Source organism: Dasypus novemcinctus, chromosome 8, assembly GCF_030445035.2.
Source record: "Dasypus novemcinctus isolate mDasNov1 chromosome 8, mDasNov1.1.hap2, whole genome shotgun sequence".
NCBI classification, from domain to species: Eukaryota; Metazoa; Chordata; class Mammalia; order Cingulata; family Dasypodidae; genus Dasypus; species Dasypus novemcinctus.
Window position 1 is genome coordinate 21,414,214 of NC_080680.1, and position 26,865 is coordinate 21,441,078.

The following is a 26,865-nucleotide window of genomic DNA, read 5'->3' on the forward strand; positions in this document are numbered from 1 at the left end:
TTCTTAGTATGATGAGCTCTTTTGGATTGTATCCTATTTTGAGTGTCATGTTATAAGACTCTGGTTTCTATTTAAATCTTTTAACAGCCCATCATCCTAAATTCAGAATATATGGGCTGTGGTTCAAATGTGAGTTTAATTTTCAAAGCCTTTGCAGTGCTATTTTGGTCTGCCCCATCTGCTGGCTACTCAGAGGCCAATCTGAAATCTGGGTGGTGTTTCAGATCAGTTTTTCTGCCCTTTCTAAGCTTTTGCTGTGTTGTTTCTTAGGTGTTTTAGGCATGAGCCACTCAGGTCTGCCCAGGATTTCACAGACAGATTTAGAAAGTCACTTTTTCTACTTCCCTCCTCTGTATATTCCTCCCCACTCTAATCTCGGCTTGGGAGCAGGAAGGGCACCGCCTCATCACTGCACAACGAGAGATGGATGCCTGGCCTCCCAACACAGTCCCGACGGCCGCACCCAGTGGAGATGGGGGGATGAGGCTTTTTCTTTTCTCTTCACTGTTCACCTGAAGTAGGGCAAGTATACCCAAGATGTTCCCATCTGCTGGAAACACCAGTACTTTGAATAAAGAAAGAAGACTTTTCTTGGACTTTAAAATCTGCACCCATTGGTATTTCTGGGTTGTGAGCCTTTTCAGAGCTCAGGCCACCATATAGAGGAGGCATAACAAAGAACCAAACAAGAAAGGAAACCCAGAGGACTCGCTGCTGGATCATTCTCTGTGTCCCAAGGACTGTAGCCAGTGCATCTTCTCTTCTCCACCTTGAGTCTTTGGAGAAATTGTTTCATGAATTTTGTCCAGGACTTTCTGTTGTAATTAGTGGGAGGAACAGGATGGTATGGACTTATTGTTACATCTAGTCTAGAACCCAAGTTGTGATCTACCCACTTTTCAAGAAACTACACCCCAGGATCTACCCCTTACCAGCTCCTCTCACTCGCCCCTTGCCAACCCCAGCAGGTCATCTCCTCAAGTCTGCATTGCTCAGTTTGGATTGTGGTCAGTGGGGCTTTCTGCCCCATCTCCCTGGCTGACAGGGGCTGCAGGGTCTCCTAACTGGACTCCACATCTCTCTAACCAGGGTGAGTTGAAGACTCACCCCTCTATGTAAAGCACGGGTGTCTAGGGAGGAACGGTTGAATCTGTTCTCTCCTGAAGACAAACGTTAATTCTCAGAGGCAGTGCCTTTCAGGCCCAGAACATGGAAATACTTTCATAGCCACCTCATCATATGCAAACTTTCCTCTTCCACTAAGTATTTGAATTTCACATTATTATGCCTCTTGTATTATTCACTTTTCAAATTATGCTCCCTTAAGCCTGCCGCTCAAGGAAAGGGACCCCTCACTGAGCCAGAACCTTCTTAACCACGTGTGTACCTTCCCGGGCTCTATGTCCGTTCTTGCAGGACTTAACGGTGGTTTTGTCACTGGAACCCGTTTCGTTTTTCCTTATTTCCAGATTCTTTTCTCTCATGTATCTTCACATCTCTCCTTCTTTAACAAACAGAATGCAATAAGTAAACAGCAGTAACAATAAGAACAACAAACTAAAGAAAAAGTTCCCCCCGCCTTGCTATTCTTTTCTGGCTACCACCATCTCTCCTTTCCTTTTAGCCAAGTTTCTTTAAATAATAGTCTCTGCAATGCTGTCATGATACTAAAAGCCATCGATTGTACACTTTGGATTGATTGTATGGTACGTGACTGTATCTCAATAAAACTGCTATATGGTAATGATTGGATATACTCATGGTGGCAACAATTGGAAACCACAGCAGGGGGGGTACTGGGTTCCTGGCCAGTGGTGCTCTGTCGTGGTCCCTAGGGGAGCAGCGACAGTCTCCCAGGTACAGCGGCGGGGACCGGGAGGGAGTGAGGGTTCAACGGTGAGCCCCTGATGCTAATGACTATGCTTGTGACCTGATAAACCTAAAATAAGAACAAGGCCTAGAGCAACATTGTGCCTGGGAATTTCCTCCTGTCAGCCTTCATGTTACTCAAATGTGGCCAGTCTCGAAGCCAAACTCAGCATGTAAATGCAATCCCTTCCCTCCAGCGTGGGACATGACACCCGGGGATGAGCCTCCCTGGCAACGAGGGACCACTATCAAATACCAACTGATGATGCAACTGGAAAAGGACCTTATACGGAAGGTTCAATGCGGATCAGCAGAATATCCATGTCTACATAAAATACCATGACTTTAAAATGCTGTTTGACCTAAAGTAAGGGGGAAATGGAAAGGAGAAATGAGTTTATATGGCTACGAGTTTCTAAAAAAGAGTCTGGAGGCTGGCAGAAGGATTGCTCTCATGCACAACTGAGCAGAGTCAGAGAGACAGATAAAGCAGATACAACCCCCAGATAATGGTTCCTTTGAAGGCTAAAGAGACCCATGAGAGTTATGGTCATGGCCGATGGGGTTAACTATCAGGGCAGATGGCCCCTCTTTGGAAATGGTGTGTATGTGTGATGAATCTGGACTCAGATGGGATCTCCCTTCATAAGTCTTTCATGCTAATGTGCCGGAGGTGCAGTTAACGTTGGGGTTTAAGATATATTTAGGGGATTTGAATCTCTGGACCGACAATGTGATAGCCAGGTCCTGAGCCTCAACAGACTCCAGCACCTACAATCTGATTTATTGGACTTACCACACTCAGCTAAGATGGAGTTGAAGAAGGACAATCACCACACCGTGGAGCCTAGAGTGATTACAACTGAAAATGGGAGGACTGCATCCAGCATCCATGTGGAATCTGAGCCTCCTCTTGACATAGAGGTGCAATGGACACAACCAATCCAATGTCCACATAGAAGAGGTGGCATGGAATTGGGAAAAGTGGACATGGTGGACGATGGGTATGGGGAAGGGCAGGAGGAGATGAGAGATGGAGGCGTCTTTGGGACATGGAGCTGCCCTGGATGGTGCCTCAGAGGTAATCACCGGACATTGTAAATCCTCATAGGGCCCACTGGATGGAATGGAGGAGAGTGGGGGCCATGATGTGGACCATTGTCTATAAGGTGCAGAGGTGCCCAAAGATGTACTTACCAAATCCAATGGATGTGTCATGATGATGGAAACGAGTGTTGTTGGGGGGGGGAGAGGGGGGGTGGGGGGGGGTGGGGATGAATGGGACCTCACATATATATTTTTAATGTAACATTATTACAAAGTCAATAAAAAAAAATTAATTAATAAAAATAAATAAATAAATAAAACTGCTATAAAAGCTATGAATCTTCATAGCCACCCTCAGCTTTGTTTCACTCCCACCACTTCATTGAAAGCCCCCTGAAAAGGTCCTCAACATTCTCCTGCCCCAAGATGGCTCCCTCATCTGTTTGCTCATTATTTTTGCTGGTGGTTTGTGCTCATTGTCTGCTTGTTGTTGTTGTTTTTCTCATCTGTTTTTTCTTTTTAGGAGGCACTGGGAACTGAATATGAGACCTCCCATGTGGGATCAATTGCTTGAACCACATCCGCCCCCTGCTTGTATGTTTTTGCACCTTGTCTGCCCATTGTTTTGCTTATCTGTTCGGTGTTTGTGTGTTGTCTTGCTTGTTGTTGCTGCTCATCTGCTTGTTTTTTCTCGTTGTCTGCTTGTTTTTTTTCACATTTTCTATTCATTGTTTTTGCTTGATGTCTGCTTGTTTTCTGTTTGTTTTTTTATTTTTAGGAGGCACTAGGAACTGAACCCAGGACCTCTCATGTGGGAGGTGGGCACTCAACTGCTTGAGCCACATCTGCTTCCCTCAACATTCTTAATATTGCCAATTCTGGTGAGAACATGCCAGTCCCCACTGACTTATTCTTGAAATGCTCAGCTCCTTTGACTTCCATGACCCTCTCCTCTTTTCACTCCTACTTCTCTTCCTCCTTCATCTCCTTCATGAATTTCTCAATAGCCCATCCCATAAACACTTAAGATGATAATGATATTGATAATAATAAAATCCTCTGAAGTATCTTTATGTTCTTTTCTTGGAAAATGGAAACATAAAAATGGCAGGTTATATGCCCTAGTTTACCCTGTGGCAGAGGACTTAGGTCTGGGTTTTCTCAAAGGTACCATCGTTGGCCTACTTCTCCATTTTCTGTGTATTATTTCCTTAAAAGATTTCCCCCCAGTTCCATGCTCTTTAATGAGTGACATGATTGAGGAGGTTTCCCAAGTCAGGCTTCCAAATCCTACACCAAACTTCTTCCTGAACAAGTCAATCAGTGTGCCCACAGGAGCCTCTCCCTCAGCATGATTCTACTTAAACTTGTCATGCTCCTCTCCTCCATCCCGTCTGATCCTCCTTCAGTATTCTGGATCTCTGTGATTAGGATAGCTGACTTCCATACCAGCTATCTAAGAGATTTAAGAAAATGGACTCTTCTCTTCTTTATCCTTCATTTATCAGAAAGTTGATTCATTTTGCTTCTGATTTCTAGACTCTAGCTTTCTTCCTTACCCCAACTAGTACTCTTGGATTCAGGCTCTCACTACTTTTTGTCTCGATGATGGCACTGGATTCCTACTGGGCCTCCTTCCTTCCATTTTATTTCTTTTGAGTCGGTAAGTTGTACCTCAAGAGTCTTTTTTTCCCCTAAAACACAAACATGACAATTCTGGTTACCTATTGCTATGTAACAAACAAATGGCACAAAAACTTAGAAGGCTAAAACGATTTTTTAAAATTATCTCTCAAATTCTGTGGGTTGTTGGGGTCTCTCATTTGCTTCAGATGGTGGCTGGGGTTGGAATCATCTAAAGACCTGACTGGGCTAGATGCTCATGATGGTGATATACAGGATGGCTTTTGGCTGGGAGCCCAGCTAGGTCATTGACTGAAACACACATTGTGGCCTCTTCCTGTGGTTTGGGCTTTTGAGAGCATGGCAGATGGCTTCCAAGAAGGAGTGTCATGTCCCAAGGGTGGGTGTTCCAAGAGATCCAGGTGGAAGTTGCAAGACTTCTTATGACCCATCCTTGGAATGTCACTTCTGTTCCATTGTGTTGGTCAGGCAGTTGCTTAGGCCTGATTGAAATTCAAGCAGAGGCAAATTACACCCTACACTTTAATGTGATGAGCAGCACAGACATCCAGCAAATGAAAATATTGATAGTGGTTGTAGCAGTTTGGTATTATTTATGGACTTCAAAAAGAGGTATTATGTTTGCAAATTGGTCTGTTTCTCTGGGCATGATACCCTTTGTTTTTTAAAAATATTTCTTTCAAAACCTTCCCCCCTTCCCCTCTGTCTGCTCTCCATGTCCATTCACTGTGTGTTCTCTGTGTCTGCTTGTATTCTCATTAGGTGGCTCTAGGAACCAATCCTGGGACTTTCCAGAGTGGGAAAGAGGCGATCATTCTCTTGCACCATCTCAGCTCCCTGTTCTGCTACATCTTATTGTCTCTCCTCTGTCTCTTGTTGCATCATCTTGCTGCACCAGCTCTCTGTGTTGGCCAGCACTTCTGTGCAGGGCAGCACTCCCGCGTGGGCTGGCACTCCACTTGGGCCAGCTCGCCTTCACCAGGAGACCCTGGGCATCGAACCCTGAACCTCCTATATGGTAGACAGGAGTCCAACTGCTCGACTCACATCCGTTTCCCATCCCTTTGTTGATTTAAATCCAAAGGCTTTATGTTTACTTGATTGAATCAAGATTAGGGCTTTGATTTGACCATGCCATTAGGGATGCAGGATTAAGTCCCATCCCTTGATGGGCTATATAAATGGACACTCAGTCAAGAACATAGAAGAAATACACAGAGGAAGAGAGCTCCATAGACATGGCAGAGGAGAGAGCTTTGATCCTGAAGCCCCAGGGAGAGAGATGAGTCATTCGCCTGATAGTTTACAGCTGACCTTGTGAAGAGACCAGATCAGCTGAGCCAGAAGGATAAACAAGCTGTCCAGCCTACAGCTGAGATCAGAAGGAGCTGGGCCCACAGAGCCTTGAGAGGAAAGGGGAAGGCTGAACCCTTGTAGATATTGCTCGCCATCTTGTTTCAATGAGTGGCAACTGACTTTGGGTGAGAAAGTACCTCTTATGGTACCTTGAGTTGGACTCTTTAGGGTCTTGTACCTGTAAGCTTTCACCCAAATAAATACCCTTATAAAAGCCAACGGATTTCTGGTACTTTGCATCAGCACCCCTTTGGCTGACTAATAGAATGGTTATCTTGGAAATGACCTCAATGCCATAACATTTTCATTGGGAAAACTTTTAATGGCTCCTCAGTTACTGGGGGATAAAGTCCAAGCTCCCTAGCATAGCGTGCATAGACTTTCCAGGTTTTGCAACACCTCTTTCTCTAACATTGTTTCCTTCCACTCCTAGCCACCACCATTATATAATTGCTTGTAAATCTCTTCATCCCTCCTCTGACATAGACCCGAATGGTTGTTCTATCTCCCACCCATCTTAAAATGTCTACTTATTATCTTAGTTAAGTCCTACTTTATCCTTTAAGGTGCTTTAGACATCACATATTATAGGAAGGTCACATGAAAGCCCAAGTTGGGTAGGGTGAACCTACTTTTGTGAGCTCCTCTTGCATCTTGGATGCACTTCTCAGGATACTTGTTCCAGACTATTGATATTATCTATTTATGTTTCTCTTTGTCCTCACACCCCCAAATGGTTAGCCTCTGGAAGGTAAGAGCCATGTTCCACCAGCTTTCTACTTTCTGGCACACAGTAAGTACACAAAGAGGTACTCAAGAGGCTAACTCTTTTCCATTGTCTCTGATTATGTTGTTCTATCTAGAAGATTGCAATTCTTTTAATCCAAAGAAACAAGATGCCTGGTGGGGTGCTGTGGCTTTGTAATCTTTGTAATGTGTCAGCTTGCCAGGATTGAACTACACTCCCCGGAATTCTCTTCCCGGTATGTATTGGGTTAGAGTAAGCAACAAGAAAAGTTCTTGTGGGTAATTCAGAGGACTGAAGTGAAGCAGCAGCCATTTTGGAGCTGGCAGCTGTTGTTATCTGCTGACTTGTCTTGTTGGTGGGGGACAGGTGCCAGGCCTGAGACTCCTCCTTCCCCTGGATCCTCCGTCCTCCTCTCCGGCTTCCAAGCCAGGTGTGTATATGTTTAGTTCATGATGAAGGGCAACAGCCTTTCCTACAGGACACCCACACCATCAAGGTCAGAGATGGCAAGAATCGACATGGCTCCAGTCTGTCCTCATGGGTCCCAGCTTTTCCTTGCTGTCCCTAATTTTACATCTATCTTCCCTTCCCTACAGCCCATGGGGACAACACCCCTCCAAAGCCTGCTTAGCCAGCACCCACAATTTTGTAAGGCAAGAATCTCTGTAACAAAGATATATATAATATGTGCTTGTGTAAGTGTTTATCTTTGTTATGTATATGTATATGTGTATATATATGTGTATGCGTGTGTATATGTATGTATATATGTATATGTATGTGTGGGTATGTGTGTGAACTGCCTAGTGATTCTGCTTCTCTAATTGGACTGTGACTGATAATGGTGAGGGGGCATTTACAGGGTGAAATTTGAAACTTGTTAAAACAATGGTAAGCCATTAAGCTTCCCTGATCATCATTGCTGTAATAATAATAAAGCCTATTGATCACCATAATACCTTTTCACCATCTCACAGGAGAATGTGGTAATTAATGCTGAGCCTTTGGAGTCAGAGAGGCTGGGTTTTAAGGCTGGCTCTACCACTTTCTAGTTATGTTCACTGGGCACATTACTAACCTCTGCAAACCTCGGTTTTCTCATCTGTGAAATGGAGGCAACAATTGCATCTACTACATAGCTTTATGGAGGATTGAGAGAGATAATCCAGATGAAGTTTTTTTACCATGTGACTAGCATGTAATTAATGCTTAAACCAAATTGGCTAATGTTAGTTATAAAAAATGCATAAGTATTTATAGATAATACTTTTGTCCCCAGATATATTATATACCATCAATTTTCATTGATACCTATAACTCATAAACTGCATTTATATGAGTTCAGTACAGAGATTATACTGCAGCATAGAGATAATAAGTATAAATATTTTCAGACAGTCCCTAGGCATTTATGGGTTAAAGAGTTTATAATAACAAAAAGTCAGAAACATTAATAAAATATAATGGCAGATTAAAATGATATAGTCAGCTTGTGTTGATAGTGTGAATTCAGAGTTTTGTAACACTTCATTCCTTCTGCTCTTTCAGAAATTGTGGAGTTTTCAATTCTTCCTACTTTTAAAACTCAGCCCATCTATATATTTTAAAACGGATCTGTAGATTATAGACCATATATTTGTTTCTGCTTTCCATTTTTATCTTTTTAGGGAGTCATTTAAGAAGGTGGACACAGCCACGGCATTCTGAGCCAATCTAACTATCAATCCTTCTCGAAGGCTTCCATGTCATCCCAAAATCTTAACAAGATGAGGACATGACTACATTGCTTAGAGGTCTCATTGGTCCTTAGAAACAAGGCTCGCAAAAATGTGGAAAACAGGGTGAGCAAAGAGCTTGGAATGATTTGATTTCTCTCTTCTTTTTGCCTTCTGGAACATTTGATTTTTCTGAGCTCTCTTTGTTTATGAATTGAAAATACTTTTGTTTATTAAGCTAATTAAATTATTTTAAGAACATAAACAATGTGAGATAAGGGAATCAAACATTGTGAGCCTTTCTGTCTCTCTCTGTGCTAACAAACAGTCAGTGTCATAATAAAACAAGTATATTTCTAAATAAGGAAAAAATGACTGGGTCTTGTCTGATGGAGTAAGAAACCAAACAGAACATCCCACTGTTTCTGCTGTCCCTGATGCATACTGTGAACTTCATGAAACCCAGCCTTATGTAGCAGAGACCAAAGGTTAGTTCCCAGACAACAAAAGACAATGCCTTTGATATTTGCTTATGACCCTTCAGTGACTGAGAAAGATTGTGAGTGTTGAGAAGTCAAAGCAGTGCCTTCCCCATATTTGCCTTAGATTATAATGATTGGAATATATACATGTTCTTATTTCACTAGCCTATACTCACCTTAAGAGAAAACCATAGCTTGTATTCTCTTCTGACATATAGAAGGCATTACACATTAATTGTATTCTACAGAGAAACAATTTATAAACATTTATTTTTAGTAAAAGAAACTTTAGTTCAAATATAATCTTATATGGAACTCCAATGTATGGGATAAAGCAAAGCCAAACTGAAGCCACTCATGTGTTTCTACCCCATTGAATGGGCTCCTTAGGAGTCCCTGGGACATTGATGAAGATAAAAGATGGGATGAAAATTCTTGTACTTCTGAAGGCTATTTCTTAAAACATCCAATGTAATATTCTTAAGGCCCAAGAAGTTGGAGAATGTACCCTAGACTAGACACAGAAAAGATTCATTTTGCATGGTGTGTTTATGAAGGTGCTCATCAATGCTGGGCACCACACATGACTTATGGCTGCTGGACCTGGCTCTTGATGATCCCCAGATTCTGAAACTACCTGGAACAAGTGACATCCTCCCAAGCAGTCTCCTGAAGGATATAGCACTCCAAGGGCAAAGCCCAGAGGACCTGATGCACCTTCGTCTCTTTCCTGTCTATTTCTGCCTGTCTTCTCATAAAAGGACCTTCTTCCTGATTGACCATAGTTCCCAGGAAGTCAGAAGAAGCATTCTGCTCATGTAGAATCCAAGAGTACAATGGACATCCAGTAAATCAACCGTTAAAGATGTGAAGGCAACTAGTATTTCATTTCCTACTCTGAGGCAAGCATTGTCCTGAGGTTGGAGATAAAGTAGGTAGAGTTTAGAACATATTCTCTCTCTTCAAAGAACACATGGCTCTATCTTGTCTGTCCTGTAGATTTTTCCTGAGAGCCAGATGAGTGCCACAACTATTTGGTGCAAGAGCAATGTTCTAATAATGACCAAGTTCATTGATGATCACTGCTTCAGATGTATTTCCAGGAACTGACACACAAATCATGGAGTAGCATGTTCTTGAGCTTTTTAAATAAATTTCAGGAATCCAGGGAAACCTCTCTGGCATGACCACAAAAGTAAAGTTTAGGGATGAAGAGTGGTGATTTTATATTGTTAGAAGAGGCTTTGAGTTAGTCATGGACCCAGTGGCAGGAAGCAATGTCCTTGGAAAAAGAATTTCCCCTTATGTGCAATCCACTTGTTGCTGTTTGCTTCCTGTTGTGTTCACTGTTTTGTCAGCCGGTAGTGGAGGAGAACAAGAGGTGGTGTGCTTCATTATGTCTGAGCCCCAAGGCCAAACCGATCAAGATGCAGCATCTTTCTTGCCTTTTATTAATAGCTTCCATTCCTGTATTCCAGCAGGGTTCCCTGCTAAGGATTACGAACTGACTGTGAACAGACATAAACTGTGGTGGAGTGCAGCTAGAGTCAGTGGGACCAACATTCCAGATGACTCCGTTTGTGCCAGTTTCCTGTGTGGACGATAGATTATATGGGCATTCGACTTATAGCTGAATGTAGGTATTGAGCTGACTCTTTCCTTGTGTGGTTAAGTGATTTTTTTCAAGTGATTATTTACAACTTTTCAAATATAAAATTAGATCCAGTATGAGGCTACTCCATACTTATTGCTTTGTATTCTATCTCCAAACAGAAGCTATTGTGCTTTCTCACTTCCTCATTACTCTGTATGGGCTGCTGTTACAAAATACCACAATCTTGTTAGCTTAAACAACAGGAATTTATTGTCTCACAGTTTTGGAAGCTAGAAGTCCAACATCAAGGCATCAGCAGGCCATGGTTTCTCCAAAGTTTCTAGCGTTCTAGTGGTAGCCTGCTCGCAATCCTTGGTGTTATCTGGCTTGTGAACGCATCTCTACCTCTATCATATGGTGGTATCTGTCTCCTTCTCTGGTTTCCAGTTCCATTGACAATTTTCTTTGCTCGTAGGATGTCAGCCACTTTGGATTAAGGCTTACACTCATATAGTTTGGCCTCACCTTAACTCATAACATCTTCTAAGTCCCTATTTACAAATGGGTTCATACCTATAGGACTAAGGGTTAATACTGGAATATATCTTCTGTGGGAGACATGATTCAATCCCAAAATCAAGAACCCATCTTTTGGGACATTGCATTATTTTCATTCTATTTTTAACAATCCATGGAACAGACACCCATTTATGAGGATCCTTCAAATAATAGAGAAGAGAGGTCCCATGAAAAGGTGGTGTGCCATCTCACATATGCCTTTCAGCCACTGGGCAGGAATTGCTATCCTTGGTTTTCTGATGTTTCCCAAGCAGAACCCCTTACCCCATCCCCTCTGGGCTGCACCCTCGGGCATGGGGAGCAGCACTGTCCCTGACAATAGGGAGAGGAGGAGGAGGAGAGGTGACGCCCAGTCACTTTGCCTTCTCCTAGCTCTCCTGTCCCACTGTTGGCTTCCTTAGCACCATCTTCCTTCTCCCCTGCCCTCCTGCCACCTCTCTCCCATGCTGTAGAACCAGCTCCATAGGCCACCACTGTGTTGGATGGGGTGAGGATGGTTTCAGCGTTAAGACTTCTCTGAAATCTTTCTCCCCTCTTTTGTCTTCCTTTATGAAGCTAAAGTGCTAGAGGGATTCGAGGGGTAGGGAACACACAAAGTCCCCCATTCATGAAGAAGAAAGGGAGTGCTGGTGGGAGTGGGGTGAGGCCCACCGAGGCTGGAAAGCCCCCTCCTCTTTCTCACAGCTTCCCTCAATAACAACAGCTTCGTTTCATAAGGACCCCAGGTCAGAAATGCCGAGAGGAAGCTGTGGGACTTCGTTCTCTTTCTCAGAGGCTTGAAGTGGTGACAACTGTGGCTGCACAAAGAGGAATTAATGGCAATGGAAGAGAAGCTAATACCTGAGGGAGGGAGACAGAAGAGGTCACACCAAAAAGTGTCTGCAGGTGTTTATATCAGCGAGAAATGCGGGCTTCCGAACCCTCAGCTCCTGGTCAGCCTCTCAGCAACTCTTCCGCTCCTTCCTCGGGGCCCCATTTCTGCTTTCCCAAAGACGCCTCCCACGGCCTCCGCCCAGATGGCGCCTTCTCCCCGGGACAAGGCGACCCTCAGGTCCCCAGGACTGCGAGGCCCCTTGCTGCTCCTCCCAGCCCATGGGCGGCTTGGTTACCCTCCCAGGCCGACTGCGGGCCACCAGGCAGAGGGCGGGATAAGCACAAAACCGCTGCCTTGGACGAGCCCACCCAGAGAAAAGGGGAGGCCCCGCAAACATTGGCGCCATCCCTGCCACACGCTCCCGCTCCCGGCGTCTTCAGGACTGCCGGCTGCCGGCCCGGGGGGTCGCCGAGCTCCCCAGAAAGCCCCTGAGTGCTCAGGGTCACATCTGCCGCGGCACTAATGGAACAAGTCTACAGCCAGGCACAATTGGAGGAATAAAACAGATTGTAAAGCGGCGGCCCCACGACTCGCCGTAGACGTGGCACTTGCGTAGCTTTTTCCACTAGCACAGGCCCCGCCTCCCCAGCCGAGGGCGCCCGAGGGCGTTCCCCACATCTCGCGTGTGAGACCACCCTTTACCCCCCCACATCCTTAACCGCTGCCCACTGTGGGTTTATTGAGTGCAGTTGTGCTCCTCACCCAAATGGCAGATGGGGGTGACCCCTGCTAAACAGTCCAAGAGTGAAATGGCGGGAATCTGGTCCATTGCCAAGAAGGGCCAGTGGCAAAATGCCGGCGTCCACGCAACGGGACAGCAAGACGTGCTGTCGTCGGGTGTGAAGCTGAGCTCCCCCCTGGTTCTCCCTTCAATATCAGGTGCTTTTCTGCCTCTCTCTTGCCTCACAATTTCCCCTGTGGGTGTCTTACTTGCAGCGAGCATGTATTTCCGGCTGGCAGGGGAATGGGATGCCGGCCAGCTCGTTCCCGGGCTTTCATTGCCCAGGCCTGCAGTTGCAGCTGTTATGACTTCATAACTCTGAAATGGCCACAGGGGCCGGGGAAACAGGGCCGGGATTGTATTCGTGGGGTGGAAGGTACCCAGTGTGAAAGAGACCTGTGTCAGACTCGACCCCCTGCTGGATTCGTTTTTTGAAAATCCCTCTTATCTCCAGCAAAAAAAAAAAAAAAAGAAATCCCTGCCCACATCTACCCCACTTCTCCAGGTTCCTTTCATGTGGGCGAGCTGGGAAAACGCATCCTTCTCGGGCCTCAGAGTCCACGGGCCCCTGCCCAGCCCTGGGATCTTGTGGAAGGAATAATAAATACCAAACAGCCTTGATGGGTTATCTCTAGGTTTTTAGGGGGAATCGTGACATCTTGCATTTGAATCTGAAAATGAGCCCAAGACAAGATTCGGTGGGAGAGTCATGGTGGAGAATCCTGAGCTTGAGTGTCACGTTGGCTGGTCTGCCCCCGTGCAGTGGGAGAGGGGGGCTGAGGATGTGGCCACAGACTCATCAGACCCCTGCCCCAGCAAGCTAGAAATAAGGGGACAACCGGAAGTTGAGAACCATTGTGATTGGATTGTCAGGCTTCCGGGCGTTTCAGCCGTGATCATAATGTCCTGGTTGTGACTGGATGGGAGGAACGTGTGGGCATGGCTTGCCTGGAACCTTTACGTTCCTTGAGGCGTTGTTTGTAATGTGACAGATTGGAATAACATGTCTATAAGCTGGAGAATGGATAAATAAAATGTGGTGTATTTGTATTTTGGAATTGTAAGCAGCAGTTCAAATAAATAAATGAGATCTATTTGAACCAGCCTAGGGTAGGACTCAAAAAAAAGTTTTTTTCTTATTAAGTTGCAGAATGAAATCTCAAGTGTGAAGCCATTTATGTAAAGAAGGGAAGAAAGAAGGAAAGAGGAAGGAAGGGAGGAAAAAACCTCACAATGCAATGCTATATATTTTTTTGTGTTGCTTGTGTGTGAGATATATATAAATTCCCAAACCCCAAACTACCTCTGTGGGGGAGGGTGGGTGAGAGGAAAGTGGTCAAAAGGTACTAATATTTAATTAAAAGGAGAACGAATTCACTTATGTCTTATGTAATTAAAAATTCATTATAAATAGAAGAAAATGGGGTGTTAGTGGTTTACAAACTTAATCCATCCAGATTATTTAGCAGATGGGGAACTTTGCATTTTGACCTGCTTGTGGATAGTTAGTGGTTTCAGTCATTTTTTTTTTCTCTGCCTTTGCTGAGATGCAGCAAATCGATGTGATTAAAAGGGTGGGACAGGGGTGTGTGTGTGTGAATATGTGTGTTCACAGATCACCAGGTGACCGTGGCAAGTAACATTAAAGAGAGTCCTTTCCCAAGTAGTTATCATCTGTTCTTCTGTGGCCTTGCTGAAGCACAGAATCATTGCCAGGTCATGCCAAACACAAGGGTGCAGCATTTATCATGGGCCTGACATACTGAGCACCATCCTGTCACTTGCCTTTTTGTCTTCCACTTGGAAAATCTTCCAGGTCGATGTAAGTCAGTAGAGCACTCACCATATTGAAATTCACTTTATGTGGGGGTAAGTGAATATCTTTTGCTAAGAATCCTGCAAACTCTCAAGTACATGGAGAATTTGTGTGTGTGTCTGTGTATAGACTTAATAATATAGATTTTTAAAGATAAAAGAAAAACATTATTTATCAAAAGAGAATACTTCAAATTATAAAATAATTTGTAAAATTGTTAGGAAACAGCTTACCGTGTTTTAGAATCAGTACCAATAATATCAATTGTTTTCAAAAGTAATTTTTTTCTAACTTTAATAATTATATTCTCTTAGGAAATTAAGAAAGGAAAGTATAAACAATAAAATTAAAAGCAGACAAAATCAGGGGCTAACTCTTGATAGATGGTTGGTTTCTATTTAGACTTTTGTATTATTAGTATCAGAAAATCTCCATCCTACAGATGATATCATTTTGTAGCCTTTTTTATCAAGCTTTTATTAGTATTTGAGAGCCCACCACTCTAAAAAAATCCCCTTGTGTTAGTTTTTAGTCAACTTCCTTCCTCCACACCCAAGCATTGGTTACTACTGATGTAATTTTTTCCTTGTAGTTTTCTTTCTCAGAATGTCCTAAGAATGGTATCATACAATATGTGGCCTTTTGTGACTATCTTCTTTCACTCATCAAAATGCTTTTGAGATTCTTCTATGATGTTGCATAAATCAGAAGTTCATTTCTTTTTATTGCTGAGTAGAATTCCATTGTGTGGATGTACTACAATTTATTGATTCAATTATCATTCTTGGAACTTGCCAAGCTTTAGAAATCTGTGTGTTGATGTCTTTCATGCATTTTGGAATATTCTGGGACTTTATTTCTTCAAATATTGCTTGTGCTGCAATCTCCTGGGACTCAAGTAGCCGCTGTGTTAGACCATTTGAATGGGTTCCCCATCTCTCTTCTGTTCTGTTCTTTCCATTCTTTTTCTCCCTGTGCTTTAGTGTAGACCTTTTCTACTGAGTTTAGATACTCTGCATTTTTTTTTCAGGTCCTTGAATATTCATGTTGCTATTGCCCTAAAACTTGTGCAAATTCTTTCTACCTGAAATTTGACTCCCATCCCTTCTTTGCTTGGTTAACCTTGGTCACCATCCAGACTTCAGTTCCTCAGGAATGGCTTCTCTGGTCTCCAAGACTGGGCCCGAGTCCCTGTTAGACACTCTCAAATCTCTTTCCTTCTCAGTATTAACCACAGCTGCCATTTTACTTTTTAACTGTGGAATAATTTGTCTGCCTTCTCCTTTAGACCAGAAGCTCCACGAGGGCAGAGTTCATGTCTGGTTTTTGTTTATTATTGTTTCCCCATCTGTAGCCTGGTGCCTGAAACATTGTAGGATCTTAAAAACACTTGGGAATAAATGTTGAATGAATTGCTCTCCAGGAGGTGAAAAATAACCTGCGTTTCTTCGGGACGCCTGTCACAGCTCAAAGTGCCTCATCTGTGCCCATACCCCAAGGTCCTACCCTAGAAGATGGCCTTTCAGCAACAATCACTATGCCCAGCTTCAGCTGACTTCAGAGGTGGAGCCTCACCCCACTCAAGGAAAGGCACCTCAGAGAAACTTCTACTATATAGCATGGTTAGGCTACTAAGTTAAAAGCAGAAAAACAGTTTGAACCTAACCGTAGTAGACAACCCCTTGGGCTCATGAGAATCTGTTGGCTTTTCTGGCTGAATTCTTGGTTACAAACTTCTAATTTTGTGGGTTGACCTACCAGTTCTCATTTCTGGGAAATGACTGAGGCAAATCTCTGTTCTCCTACTATTTGATTTGCAAAGGAGCTTTTGTTGTTTCTTTTTACTTTCACTACTGTTCTTTAGGGGAGCTTGGTTTATTCATCTTTTCTTCCTTCTTGTCCTTCATTCCTCTTTCTTTCTCTCTTCCTATGACTTCTTTCCTGGGGAAAACAAAAATATACAACTTCAGACACCATATAATTAGTATTTCAATGTGAAGAACTCTAAAAATGTTTTTCAGAGGACATGAAGTTTGAACTAGGTGAGTTGGTTGGGTAGGATTTTCTACTTAATGTATCTAATTGCACAGGAAGTGAGAAGTTTTCCATGTTTATGTACACATGCATATAGAAATCTGAATGAATCTACAGATAATAAGAATAGTAAGAAGAAGAGCTGATATTTATTTAGCACTTAGGGTGCTTACATCATCTCATTTAATTCTCCCAAATATCAGAACAGGAAGTTATTGTTAATGATTTATGTGGAAGGAAACGGAAGCACATAGAATGTAAGTTAACTTGCCAGGGTCAAGTAATAATTGTGTAACTGGGATAGATGCTCAGTGGAGAATATGGATATAAGAATAGGGGGAGAGAAAAATTATCTTTTTGTGAGGGAATGCTAGTGCTTCTGTAATTTATATTAACCCTTTTTTGTGGGATTGTACTTCCAACAAATTTAATTTGCCAATGCATGGTTCTGACCAACTTCCTCTACTAGTTAAAACCTTCTGTGGCTCCCCATTGTCTAAAGAAAGACAAGAAAGTTTACTTGTTATGAGACTTACCAGAGACTTTACTCTTCTACTGCACCTTGAATATCCCAAAAGGGAAGCAGTTCTCAAACTTTATTTTTACCATGGAATGTATTTTCTCCCAAAGCATTGTCCATTTTCCCAGTGACCATGGAAAATGCTAATCTATAAAATAAAATTTTAATTCCTAAGTCTTATTTCAAATCCCTTAGTTTATTCCTCTCTGGCAATCTCGCATAATTGGATGGGCCAGGCAGGTAATATCACTGAAAAAAGGCAAAGAACGAAATGATAAGGAATAATTGAGCTTCTCCAGTGAGGGAGGGGTGGGGAGTATGCCCTACTGAAAAGTATATGCCCCATCCAAAGGGGAAAGTAGTTGGTAGGCTTTATAAAGGAAGGCAGCTAATTCATGGTTAAAACTCTATGTGGCTCAGTCAACATTGCATGAGCCAAGCAAAAACACATCTGCAAGCTGAGTTCAGCCCATAGACAATAAATTGGTTTGTGATTTCTATTCTATATGATATCATCTTAGCTTCTTTTACCCACTTCTTCTCTAAAATGACACAAAATTGTTGAATATAAACTTAAGGAGAAGTATACAAATCTTTTTTTTTTTTACATTTTGCAGGATCAAATTTAAGCCAAACTTTAATATATACACAAATATTCTCACACATACATAGATATATATTTGCAAATATATACACATATAACCTCAGTCACACCCCATATTTGGGTATCCATTCTCTAGGTTTACCTTGTTTCAAATATTTCTAATATAATGTCCAGTCTGCTAACTGATCTTCTTTTCCACCTTTCACAGGAAGTCACATACAGTAAGTGACAACGATCAGCATGATTGGCTCACAGGCTATCAGACCAAAGGACGTTTGACTTGAACTACTTTTTATAGAATCTATTTACATGTTGTGTGACTGTTGGTACTTTCTGGGTATCCATATGCTTGCACCCAAAACCTCTTAAAATATCTGCAGAGGAAGGTGAAAATTATGTTATAGGAAGAGCATGCTTGTAGCCACTTGGGTAAGAAATGTAGAGAGAATTGAATAAAAGATAGAATAAAAGATACTCCTTAAAAAGTTCTATGCTTTTTATAGTAGAGAAGAAGTCATTTCTTTCGATCCTATATTAAGTAGAGCTCTGATGTAGAATAATAATAAAGCATTCCTCTGTAGGTATGATCACTGTTATTAGCATATATATACACATATTTGAAGCATGGACAACTGAGAGTGTCTGATGTGATTGTCTCTATGGTTGACCTCATCCACCTACCCACTGTCCCACTCGGAGAGTTTGCAGCTACTCTTTACCAGCCCTGTGACACCCCTCTTAACTCCTTTGCCCTCCCTACCATGGAGGGCTACTCACTCCCTATTCTGAAGCACACATCTAGATAGTGCGGTGGGAGGCCCCTATGAAAATGATGTACCCTAACAAAATCTGCATTCATCATCCATCTCTCTTTTATGCAACCATGAGAGCTACAGGAGCAGTGGTATCTGTGAAGCCCAACTCCTTACATAACAGTCAACACCCAGGAGATGGTCAACCAGTGTGGAATGAATGGTCATTTGAATGAAACATGGAAAGTTAGATGATTTCAGTTAGAATAACAACTAGATGTATCTATCCATGGAATGGGTGACTTTGAGTATCCATGTTCCATCATTTAGAGTGCTCAAGTGGAAGGTGGATGACAGCTATAGAAAGTAATTCTGTATGGAGTGGGGAGGGCTGAATGAGATCTTCTCCGAGCTCCCTTTGAGATGTGAGATATAATGGGGCATTTAGCTTTCCCCCATGTTTGCTCTTGTGCCTGGAGTATAGAGTTAGGGGAGTAGATACTGTCAAAGTGCTTCTATACCTCACCGCCAAACCAGGTCTTTGAATAATTTTACATTGGACCAACTTCCACCTGTCAGCCCTTGCATTTGTCTGCCTGGAGGCTTTGCCTGGCCTCTGGAACCAACTCTGCATGAAGACACGGGTTGGCCAGAAGTTCTGGAAAGTCAGGAGTCCCTGAAGCATCCCTTAACTTATGACTGAAGGTACATAAATACCCCAACACCCCTGACTGTCAGGTTAGATAACTCTAAAGTGTTCAGGGAGGCAAAGTTGCAGTTAATCACAGTGGTGACTTCCTTTATTACATACCCTTTATTAACCCTCTTCCCTTCCTTGTTTCCCATTCCTACTACTTTGCTAGTATTCTTGGAGTCACCTCCCAAATAAATGACTTGTATTCAGATCCTTGTCATTGGGTCTGCTTCTGGGGAAACCCACAAAGATAGAGTGGCTGCTCAATGGATTATTTCCATGGGCTAATTCAGAGGACACCCACATTTGTTCCTCAAAGTGGGATTCAACTCAACAAATACCAGCTCCAAGATGGAAGACTGAGAAGCCACAGTGACCTGATCTGGGGCTAGGAGCACAGGCAGGAATACAGCTGCATTGTTTCAGATGCTAATTTACAACTCCCACACCTCAAAGCTGAGGCAACTCTCTAGCACTAAAGCCAATAGTGTGGTTGAAAGTCTTCACAGCACCTGACAACGGTGGCCAGCCATTCTCCGTGTGCTCCCTTCAGTAACTGGACCTGACATGGCACAGCACTATTTAAAAACAGTTGATGGCTGAATGATAACCTATTTCAACAATAGACTGTTCAGTGGTCTCTGGGGATAATTGTGTGGGAACTCAGTAAGGAGATAGGTGAGAAATAAATTCAAATCCTTGGAGATGGTCTTAAACTTGGAACCAGTAAATATGCTGCAGCAGAGACAGCAGAGTTTATGGTTGCAAAACACCCACATAACAAAAGGGGGCTGGGGGTTTTACGGGATACCTCCTAATAACCGAGCTATTAAACATCCAGCATGAGCTATGTTTGTTTTCCCCCCATTTAATCTGGGATTTCCCTGGGAAAAGGCACCAGCGTGGGCAATGACAAGTTGTCTTTCTCAAAGTGAATTCAGGCCTGAGGGTAACACGTCTCTTCATTGATACGGACGCCCAGTACCCCCAACCTTAGGCAGGCCATGTGAACAATTGAACCAAGAGACTCAACGAGGGCCATGTGTGATTGATGGCAAAACCCAGTCCCCTGGGAAATGGTGGCAGAGAGAAGGAAGCCACAGAGTTTGTCCAATGTGGAAACACTAGCCTGGCCTGGTCTCTGCTGACAAAATCCATTAACAGAATTGGAAAGAACACGAGCGGTGGAGAAAGGGTCTCCTTTCCTCCTGTTTGGTTAAAGAGGTCTATTCCTCTTCTAAACAAGAACTCAAAGAGATCCTAATGGAGGCCCCAATGCTGTAGGCTGAGCACTGAGCTCCCTCCCTGCTTCAACTTGAGCGGAAGCCTTTCCAAGCCAAACCTGGATTTTATGTGCATTGGAAGAGATTTCTCTACTTCTCTTTGGTACTGGAAGTCCAGACAAATGTAGAATAAAGCACCAGAAGAGGGGGGAAAAAGGTAGTTTCAATAGCCCTGTGTTTATAAATGCCACTTGGGATGGACCTTCTGTAAAAAAAAACCTTTAATTTTATTAAAAGGTTTTAAATGCAGACGGCTGTTGAGCCCAATTAGGATTAAATTTAATGTTTGTGTTGAGTCTTTTGTTGGAGTCTACTTATTTCACGGCATATGAGGATCTAGATGATAAAGAAGCAGATGGAGTTGTTAACCACTCAGTTCTCTTACCCCATCTCATCAGATCTGGGGATGCTTCTGCTCTCACTTCTTCCCATCGTTCTGAGTGACAGGTATTTTTCATTCCAAGTAGACTGAAATAAATTCCATGCTTGGGGAAGACTTTGCAAGTATTACCATCCTTCTAGGGCTTTTAGAAAGAGCTTAAACTCCCATAAAACCATTGCTGGAAGACCTCCTCTGGCTACTCCTTCCTTTTGTCCTGATGGAAGGTAAGTCAATGACTTAAGATGCATGTTTCGATGTGATACCACCTAGTGGCTTTTCTCCTCAAATCCAAATACATTTTTGCACACATTAAATCCTGAATTCCACGATGAAATAGTTTTCACTTATGACTTCAGGGCACTGAAAGTAGCAGGACTCTCTCTTCCTGTCAGGTTTAAAAAATGTGAAAAACTAGATTTAGCTAACACCTTCAACATTGACTTGGTGTCATATTCATCACTTCTTTAAATCTTCTCAGCAACACCGTAAAGCAGAGATTAAGACCCCCCCCCCTTTTTTTTTTCAGGTAAAGGAACAATGTCTTTCAAGGTCACAGTGACTTGTTTGAGTTTCATCATCTATTCAGAGACAGATTTAGAGAGACCTGAGCTGGAAACCCTGCTCTAAGCCCCTCGTTCTTTCCATTACAAATGTCTGAGCAATAATTAAATTGAAATATTGAAATGACAGCAGAAAGGAAAATCCAAATGTACCCATAACTTCATTTTTCTGGCTGCTCTTAAAAAGCAAAAGAGTATAATTTGAATAAGAAATCATTTTTTTAAAAAATATGAACATCTGAATTTTTTCCTTCTTGCCTGGCGGCAGACTCTGAGTCTCTTTCTCAATTAGGCTTCTCTCCTTTCTCGTCCAGACTTTTTTTTTTTCCCTGAGGTGCTTACAGTCCCACAACCATGTGCAGAAAATGGAGGAAAGGACAGACAGTATTGCTTTTCAAATATCTTTAGGAAACCTAATATTCTGCACTCGTTGCTCAGGGCAGTGAAATGGAACTTCCACGTGAGATACCGGGCCCAGCAGACACTCATCAGGCTCAGACATCTGCAACCTTTCAGATTCAGAGCGTCTGATTTCTCTTGCACTTTTCCTTTTTCTGTAAGCATTGGGAACCTTTGACTAAGGTGTTCCTAGCTTGCAGGATAATAAATGAAGGAAAATTTGGCACTTATTTAAAGTTTGATGAAAACAAATAATTACAATGCCAAGGAAATGTGAACTATTTTTAAAAAGCGTTTATTGTACTATCCATTCAGGGATATATAGGTATCTTTGTTTTAAATACAATAATCTTTTAAACAGGGTTTTCGACTCAGAGTTCTAATTCAACCAATAATCCCCCAAACCTCAAACTGGAGAACCTTCCATTTGAACCACATCAAATGCTTTGTGGCAGCATCTACTATTCTTTTTTATTTTATTTTTACATTTTTAAGTACTATTCTAAACACAGAGGACACAAGGTAAAAAGGGGTTGCTACAGTCTGGCAGTGAAGACAGTGAACATACACAGAAGGGAAATATTCTTAAGAAAAGCTTATTAAGGGGATATTTCTCAGTGTTTTGTTTACCTTTGAGGGGGAATTACAGAGTTAATTCTCATGCAACATTAAATCCTGCAAACTCCCAACATTTGGCATGTGATTGATTCATTGATTTGTGCATAAAACTATGTAACATTTTGAAATTCCTAGAAAGCACTTCTGAGACTGCAAAATCCAGGATGCAGTGAATTTGAGTAATTTTTATCTTAAAATTGGATGTGATCTGGTATCTGAACAAATAGGCTATACATTATAGAAAAGTGTATTTCAGCTACATTTCCTTATATTATAAAGTTACAGATCAATTTATTTTGGTGTTAAGCCAAAGCAAGTTTGACGCTAATGAATTCTGTTCCCAACTATGGAAATGCCCAAGTGAGACAGCTACTTGGTTTTCCAGAAGGAGCCAGACACTTTCCTTACTGGGATACTGGACCCTTTCTCTGGGCCGAACCAGCCTTATCTCCTATCGACAGGGAAGTCCCTGTGGTTTAAGTGCTTGCACTCTCCCTGGATTATGGCACCTTGGCAAATCTCCCTATAGAAATGCTTACACAAAAGCAAAAGGTACAACATGCAAGCCTCTCAAATTTAGAATTTTGGTGCCTCTTTCCATTTAGGGCTTTGGTTCAAATTCTGAAGAATCTACCTGCAGAAGTCAGGAGAGTGCCAAGAAGCTGGAGGAGCATTCTTCAGTGAGCCATCTGGCCTTTGTCATGGCAACCCTGTCAGCTTCCATTTGGTGTCACTCATCTCACCTAACTCCATCTCACCCGAAGCCCAAACTCAGCGCTCCCTGAGCAAAGCTGCTGTATTTCCTCCAGTTAATGGAGCCCAGTAAGTGCCTGGTAGTTAAAAATCTCCTATTACGCCCACTTACTCTTCTTCACATGGGCTTTTACATCCACAGACATTTCATGGAAGATAAATCACAGAAAAGAGCATGGGGATACAGCTATCAGCAAAATGCATGAGGAGCCACTTTCGTTCTGTGGCAGAAACCTGAATTCTTACGTAATTGAGTATCAGTGCAATGCACTCCTCATATACAACTACAAATGTGGTTTACGTATACCCCAGACATTTAAAAGTCCCTAGAGCCACACACATACACAAAATCACTCTTTTAATTAAGAACATTACCTTGTATAAGTTCCTGAAGGTAATGGCATCACACACAGCGATTTAATAGTTTGGGAGCTTTTTGAAAAGTATTGGTCATTTTCTCATGCAATTGAAGCCTGTTTCATAGATAAATGTCTTTTTTTTTTTTAGGTATTTTTCTTCATGACTGTTTTTTCCTCTAAAGCAATTATGGAAGAAACATTTGGTAATTGGAGTGCAAGGATTTTTAGGTGTCTGGTGATTGCTTCAATGAACCATTTTCAGTATGCATCTAATGAAAACCTAGGTGCACTGTCCAATATGGTATCCACTAGCCACAGGTGGTTATTTAAATTTAACTTCAAATTAATTAGAATCAAATAATGCTAAAAAATTCAGCCACCCAGGCACACAAATCATATTTCAAAGGCTTGGTAGCTACATGCAGCTCATAGCTACCATATTATACAACACAAATAGAATTTTTCCACCATGCAAAAGTTCTATTGGATGGTGCTGAGTGCTAAAGCATGAAGGCAACTAAACTGCACCATGCTGGGAGATGTGGGAAGTTGTCAGCCCTTCGAAGGTGGATATCCTCTAGTTGAACAGATGAACAGTGCAAGATAATGTCCTATTTGGAGCAAAGTAGCAAGGAAGAAGAGGTGTGATGACCAATGCAAAAATGAAGGTATGAAATTCAGACCTGAAGAAGCCTGGGCAGGATGACAGAATTTAGTCCACACACCAGGAGCCAACTTAGGGCTATGAAATGAAAGACACCAAAGTCTATGGGGGGGTGGGAGGTGGGGTGGCAGGGAATGTTTTTGTTTGTTAAAGCTGCACAAAGCAGATACTATAAAAATGGATTGGCTTTTAACAATGGCAAATTAATCGCTTACAAGCTTGCAGTTTTCAGGCTGATAAAAATGACCACATTAAGGCATCATCAGGCAATGCTTTCTTCCTGAAGACTTGCTACTGGTGATCCTCAACTCCTCTGTCATGTGACAAGGCACATGGCAGCACCTGCTGGCATCTCCCTTCTCTTTTGGGTTTCTTTGCTTTTAGCTTCTTGTTTCTGTGGCTTCCCATCTCTTTTTGTCTGAATTTCATTCTCCTATAAAGACCTCCAGTAATAGGATTGAAACTCACCCTGAGTGAAATGGGTCATATCTTAAATTAAGGATCTCGCCAAAAGGCCCTACTTACAATGGGTTCACCCTCCCAGGAATGGATTAACTTTAAGAACATACTTTTCTGGGGATACATACTGCTTCAAACCATCACAAGTAATAAGAGAGAAAAAGAGAAAACATACAGGTGCAATTGTGACATTGTGATCTAACAGGATTCTCAAGGAATGTTGTTTGAGTCTCCTATTCCTGCGGAACAAATTACCACAAACTTATTGGCTTAAAACAACACAGATTTATTATCTACAGTTCAATAGGCGAGAAGTCTCACTGGGCTAAAATCAAGGTGTCAACAGGGCTACATTCCTTCTAAGGTTCTAGGGGACACTGTTTCCTTGCCTTTTCCAGCTTCTGCGGGCACCTGCATTCCACATTTGTGGATTTCTTCTGTCTTCAAAGCCAGTAGCACAGCATTATCAAATAGCTCTCTCACCATCGCACCTGCTTCTGTCATCACATCTCCTTTCTGGACTGTTACCCTCCTGCATCCCACTTATAAGGACCCATGACCCAGATAATCCAGGATAATTTCCTCCTCCCAAAATCCATAAGTGTAATCACATCTGTAAAGTCCCTTATACCATATAAAGTAACACAGTCACAGGCTTCAGGGATGAGGACATGGAGGGGGGCATTAATTGCCAAATGTAGCAGCACCACGGGGCCTTTCTTGAACTGGGGCCTCAAGGCTAGTAACAACATAGAGCTCATCAAGCTCTCAGACCATACAAAATTATGTATTAATTTATATTCCCCCTAATTCCAGAAATGAGTTTGTAGCTCTCAACAACACATACAATAATACAAGATATAGTATTATAGAATGGGGCTAAGAAATATGCTGTGTACTGACCTCACCTCCTCCACTGATACATCTGTGGATATCTCAAAAGGAAAATTTTGGGAATATAGGTGGGTGTATATCAGGTGTTTTTTGTTTTTTTAAACTTTTTATTTTGAAATACTTTCAAACTTACAGGGCAGTTACAAAAATAATACAAACCCCACAGAGAGAATGCCAACAATCTCCCAGACACCTCAATTCAGCATTCTTTAAAAAGCATTCTGCCACATTTACTCTATCATTCTAGCCTTCTCTCCTCCCTTATTTGATCCTGCCCAGGATCATGCATAGCCTTTACCTGAATCGTCTCTTTAGTTACTCTTTCCTTTTTTTTTAAATTGTGGAACATATATACAATATAAATGTTCCCATCTCAGCCACTCTCAAGCTTACCATGCAGTGGGATTAATCAAACATCCACTATGTTGCAGTACCCTCACCACCTTCCATTATAAAACCTTCCCATCTTCCAAACAGAAACCTTATGTCCATTTTGCATTAACTCTCTGTCCATCAATCTGTACTCTAATTTCTGTCTCTATGAGCTTGCATGTTCTCTGATATTTTCTTTATAATTACCATAAGCTTAAATTTAACACCCTGAATTTGTAACAGTTACATGATTTGATACAAACTAAACTGCAATAGCAGATCATGCTCCTGTATCCCTTCATCCCCTCACCTTTGTGTAGTTCTTACTACAAATTGCATGCTTATGCATTATAAGTCTAAACCACTGATTTCTCCTTACATTTTATGCATTTGCTTTTAGTTCCTGTAGGAAGTAAAAAGTGGGGTTATAAATAAAAAATAATATAATGCTGAAATTTTTATCTACCCCTCATTACCCTCTCTGGAGATCTTTATTTCTTCATGCCTATTGTCCTCCCCTTTCAACTAACAGAACGCTCTTTAGCATCTCTTGTAGGTCTGGTGTAGTGGTGGCATTCTTCCTCAGCTTTTGTTTATCTGGGAATATCTTAATTTCTCTCTCATTCTTAAAAGATACTTTTGCTGGGTATATAATTCTTAGTTGGCAATTTTTTGCTTTCGGCACTTTATTTTTATTTATTTTTATTTATTTTAAGTTTTTTAAGACTTATTTTTTATTTATTCCTCTCCCCTTTCTCCCCCCAAAATTGTCTGCTCTCTGTGTCCATTCACTGTGTATTCTTCTGTGTCTGCTTGCATTTTTGTTAGCGGCACCAGGAATCTGTGTCTCTTTTTGTTGAGCCATCCTGCTGTGTCAGCTCTCCATGCATGTGGCACCACTCTTGGGCAGGCTGTGCTTTTTTTTGCACAGGGCAGCTCTCCTTGCAGGGTGCATTCCTTGCGTGTGGGGTTCCCCTTCTTGGGGGACACCCTTGCGTGGCATGGCACTCCTTGCACACATCAGCCCTGCGTGTGCGCCAGCTCACCACATGGGTCAGGAGGCCCTGGGTTTG